Raw genomic sequence first — 6,000 nt, 5'->3', positions numbered from 1 at the left:
ACATAACCACATATTCAAATATTTATTTACTCTTTCAGTTAAAGAGTAGACGCAGCTTTTATTCCCAACACTACTGTGTGCTTCCGACTATTTGCCTCTGTCTCGTTCACTTCTTATTCCTAAACAAACATCTCCTCCCCATGTCTTGCTCCATTACATATTCACCATTTCAAGGCATGAGAAGAGCACAATTCCTAACTGCCGTCAGCAGCAGCAGCAGCAGGCTGCGTCTGCACTGTTTGCTGCTCTAAGCTTTACTTGAAAAAAAAACAGCCGGAAGATGACAGGACAAAGAGGGAGAGAGAGAAGATTATTCAAGCGGGAGGAAAATTCCACACACATCTGAAGCACACTAAGGAGAACAGCTTGGCATTAGAAGACTGCAGTAGAAGAAAAAACAGACCTACATTACGGTTTCTCCAGAGGTACTCATTTAGAGATATTCAGCAGCCCATTTACTGGATTTGACTGCTCATTCAGCATCAAGCGCTGAGATTTCTGGCAACATTCCACTTTAATTTTCTACACAGATTTGGTTGGCACTGATATACTGAATTGATGGAAAACGAATTCCTTGACCTTTATGCCATTGAGAGGTTGCTTTTCAGCTGTAATTTAATCCGCTCATGTGGCCACATCTCTTTGGAACCTCAGCTATTTTTGTGTGACTCATAATTTAGGTTTTTGTACACATGTGAAATTGCTACCGGATCGATTACTGCACGTTATTGCACCAGATTCCATCAGCCTCCGGCACTCACCTTTGATTCACCCCTTGTTGAACATAAAACTGCCCTAGCACTGTGGGCTGTGCTTTTAAATGTACTGAAGACCAATGCCCCTACAGGGCTTCCAAATTCATATTATGTGGAGTGAGACAGAAAATGTGCTGATAACAGAGAAAAAGATGTGTCAACATCCCAGAAGAAAAAAAAAAAAGACATGTTCAAAGACACGTCTGTGCACATAAATCAGTCTTTGGACTCAAGCATATATAGGCACAAATGCCTAAACTGTGCTCAGTCCTGAAAAGAGTTTTTTTGCATATATGCAGGATGCACATTTGTAGCGAGTCACGATGAGTCAAGCCCAGTGGAGTTGAGGGTGGGGGGTGTGTTTAGTCAACCAGAAGAGAGCCGGAGTGAGTCACAGAGCTGCAATGTGAACTGTAGCAACATCCTAAGCTCATCTTGGCCTACATGTTTCATGACATACACAACACATAACCCATCTCCCAACAGCCGTTACATAATACTGTTTGTGTTTTTTTTCATGAAATTAAGCAGACAACAGTCAAAGAAAGACACTGCTTCTGTGTTAAGATGAAACAGTGGTGCATTCTGCATTAGAACTGAGCCAAGGTGTGTATATTTCTTCTTTTTCTTTTTCTTTTTTGCACTAGCATTATAAAGACACACTTCAGTACACAAGTATCGCATCATCCCCATTGAAATAAGAGGTACTACAAAAAGATTATGGCTCTCCAGCTTTCCTCGGGTTTGTTCCTTTTAAGTATGGAGGAGATATGATCTGCCTTGTGCTGCTGCGCTAGAGTAAACACAGTAAAGGACACGCAAAAGTAGCAGATCCACAATCACTGATCTGTCATCACAAATGTACTACAAGAGCATACTCAAATACGCATGTGCAAACACATCCTCACACATAAACACAGATGCTGACACACACACACACACACACACACACACACACACACACACACACACACACACACACACACACACACATGCACACATGAACACACTTCATTCAAAGAATTAATTCAGCAATTAAAATGATGAATGTGATTCATCTTCAAATAAACACAGGAACATAGTTTTATAATATGAAGCTATTTTTGGTGGGGGATTAGGATATTTACACGTTTCACGATTTGTTGATATGTGTGTATAGTGCACACAGTCCGGTTTAAATGCCGCTTTGGGGGATTTGCTGCAGATAGAGTGTGTGTGGGTGAATACGCAAGGGTCAAACCTCCTGTGGCTTCATTGGCTCAATTTAGATAATCCAAAAAAAAATCGGAACATTTGGGCTGTGTGCACATCTGGCGTCGGTTGTAGATGCTTGTGACATGGTGTAATACATGCCACAACCTCAGTGGGGCATGCATATAATTGCAATTCCAGTATTTTAATGAATTGTTCAAATTATTCAATTCATTTCCAACTCAGTCCAGGTTTAATTAGATTGATAAATGCCTTTTTAATGACTAGATGTAAAAGGACTCCTAATAGTGGTGAATAAAAACTGAACAAATGGAAGTTTGCCTTGCAGGGAGTAATCTCACATGCACTGCCAGGTTAATTGAAAACACAGGGGGCTTAACCCAGGAAGCAACAGGGTTATTTTGGGCCTGCGCTATTGTCATTCCTGTCTTAACACAAGGTCTTACAATGCTAGACATTCACAGAAGTCATCTCACTATGCTCCTTCCATTACAAGTTGAGCTGAAACATCAGAAAAAAAAAAAAAAAACGGGAAAACATGTTAAAAGTCTATTGTGGCTTCTGAGGAAACTTCAGGGAACAGAGTAGATTCAGAAAAAACTATTATAAAAGATTGCTCTTTCAATGAACTTTAACAGCACCGTGTGGATGGATGGAGCTACAAGATTAAAACACCCACACACAACTCAGATATCTGCAGCAAATCCCCCCAAAACACCATTTATCCAGGTTTATGTGCACTTCACAGACAGACACACACACACACACACAGAACAAAACCTGCTCCGCAGTGCCGAGTGTTTTGCAGAGACTGATGCTGACATTTGTGATAGGCTTACTTGTACTGCATATTTTAGGCACAACATGACATTCAAGACTCAAAACCGCCATGGCAACAAGTAGAACAGAAGCTGGCATGGTGAGCGTAACAATAAAAGCACCACAAAAATGATAAACATACTGATTAGCAGTTCATAACAAGCAAAGAAAGTTAGAAGCAATGATTTAGTAAAACTTACAAGCATTTTAACCATTTCAATCCAACTCACTGTAATTCTTAATGATAGGATGGGTGTCCCTCCTGGCTTAGGCTAGCTAGTGAAGCACACAATGTGTCCATTCTCTGCAATCAGTTAGCTTAATTCACCATTAAACTGAGCGTTGACTAGCCTATAGCCATGTAAGGCAAACATCATACTGAAAACTAAAAATACTTCATTTGGTGGAGGAGTGTTTCAACCAACACTCTGTATTAGGTTTTAAGAGGAAAAGATTCGTGTGATACTTGTGACACCACAATAGCCAGTACTACTTAAAATTAGAAAAGTCAAAAACAAAAAGACCAGCAAGATTGATCTGTTTCAATCGAATATATCAACACTAGCTTGGTTCATTTTCCAAAATCTGGAAAGTAAATATGTTTAATGCCACACAGTTCATCAGATGGTCACGAGGATCTGTTATCAGTAGGCATTTATGAATTAAAATCACACATTTTTCCATTAGCTTGTTTGCATTCAGTATTGAAAGAATCATTCTTAATTGAATGCAGTTGACACATCACATTTAGCCAATATATCACATAATAACCAAAAGTTAACCTATGACGACAATCACTAAGTCAAACGTATGCCCTTGAAATATCTAAAACGATAACACTGTATATCTGTTTTTTTAATTAACTGTATCTGTCACAAACTGACATCTGCTGTATCTTCATCTAAAATTAATGCGCATGTTTATTTACAAAGCTATTGACTACAGCTTATAGCTATAGATTTTAGGTGTTATTGTACAGACGGAGGATGTTACATGAGAAAACAAGCACCTGCCAGCTGAAATAGGTGGAAAATTCATAGACCACTGGGTCTGATGAATATATGTGTGTGTGTGTGTGTGCAATTTCTTTTAAGTGCCGTGATGGCAACACAAATATTGTTTACCTTTTTGTAAATAAATAATAACCTGTATAAGACCTGTATGTATGTAAGTAATATATATATTTACATAACCTACATTTGTTCAATCACAAATCAACTGAAACTATTTCAAACTATGATTAAAACTGGTAGTCATATTGTCACTCAATCTCTCATTTTACCTCAACTGTTCAGTTTAGTTTGTCTTTCATTTGCTCCTGACTCCCATATTATGAATGTTACTGGCTCACTCCCTGCTTGGTAACACCGTAACCCTTCTGTGTAGTAAGATAAAAGTAGCAGCCTCTTTTTCCCTCCTCCTGTGGGGCTCTGGAGCAGCTGTGCATCTACAAAAGTGTGTGTGGTTAATGGTGCATTCTCGTTTGATGTTCCATCACTAGGCACGGGCAGCAATGGAAATCTCCATGGCAACAGGCGTGCAAAAGCTGAAAAGATTCTCCTAGTTAGTGCATGTGTGTGTGTGTGTGTGTATGTGTGTGTGTGTGTGTCTGTGTGGATGTTTGTATCTGTGTTTGTACCCACAGGATATGTGATATGTAATATGTGATAATATTAAACGTAGGATATGTGTGTGTTGTTTTAATGCGCCTCTGAAGATTTGCACGATTCAGTGTGATTTGTATTCTTCATCATGTAGTTGAGTTTTATTATAATTTGCCTTCTAAAATTCCTATAAACCAAGGGACTGACAAATATTTAGGCTTCACCAGCAAAATGAACTGCAAACTGAACTGCAATCTGGGTCTCTGCCAAGTCAAACCTATCAAAGCTGTTGACATCTAAATGAATTGTTCCTGAGGCAGCCAGTCACACTCTAGGACTGGCACTGTAAGTTAAAAATCATGTGGCAATTTCAGACTAAACCATGAGATAGAAACCTTGCCTGAATCACTTAAAATTGGAAAATCAATGTGCAATCAGCACAAACAATGATTCAAATTTAATTAGTTGTTCTTGTTCCATACCAAAAGTTAACACAGGCAGCCTTTGCATTAATTCCTATCACCTCCGTCATTTTCACACTGGCCCACACAAACACTATGAGGAAAGATGGAGGTGTGATGGGAGAAATCTCACTGTGAGTTTTTCTTCCTGTCTACTTGCCTGCAACCTTCTTCTTTGCCTCACTACCTGAGCCCACTTTCCCTGTGCCACAGTAAGTTTTCTGCTATTAGCAACACTGAGCATGAACAGTGTCTATTTCAGTCCTTAATTTTCATGTACAGTTAACTGTGTAGTTTCCTTAATGCAAACAATGTATAAAGCGATCTATTGACAAAATATTATCATTATGATAATATTGCTCTGTAGCTGCTGATATGTATAAGCAACAGGTATAACAGGCTTGTCCTATCGACTAAAAAATTGATGATTCTACTTTATTGCACTGCCACCAAGTGGCTAAAAGCTGGACTAAAGAATATTTGTATGATTGTATGTTTTGAATTATCACCTAACTCTGGAGTTCTCCTCAGCTCTACAAAGAGTTTTAGTCTTTCAGCTCATTGTTTTGGCTTTATGGCGCAAGATTTTACACTGTGGGTTCAGTTTCATTGCTCTCATCAATTTTGTTTCCAGTTGATTTATCCACTATACATTACCTAGCCAGTACCAGACAGCTGACAGACAGACAAAGTTAGAGACTAGCTGATGAACATAGTCACTAAATAGTCAGATATTTCCCTGAGGAGTTGATGGAAGGAGAATGAATATTAGACTTGGATTCATAAGCTGGCCAGAAATACAACTCAAAATAATTGCTAATGCACAGTCTCTGTTTGATGTGTAAATAGGAAATGGTTTGTTAACATGTCTTCAACAGCTTTGTGGATTAAGCTGCTTAATTCATTCAAATATACAATAACTGCCACTAAAGGACAATTTGATCATAGAAATCCAAAACATTTGATGATATCATATATTCATGAGGTAATTCAGTGATAGTACTTACAGACTATGGGGAGGGAGAAATAGCCAGAGGCCAGCAGAATGTATAGAGGGAAAGGACTAATGGTCACCTCTAAAGCCATGATCACAAGTGTTAATATAACATTTACATGATGTAGTATAAGACAAAAAAATTAAAAAATACC

The sequence above is a fragment of the Seriola lalandi genome, unplaced genomic scaffold, assembly GCF_002814215.2.
Source record: "Seriola lalandi dorsalis isolate HSWRI2012SDOR001 ecotype SW California unplaced genomic scaffold, Sedor1 jcf7180002054840, whole genome shotgun sequence".
Classification (NCBI taxonomy): Eukaryota; Metazoa; Chordata; class Actinopteri; order Carangiformes; family Carangidae; genus Seriola; species Seriola lalandi.
This window is presented reverse-complemented; position numbering follows the sequence as displayed.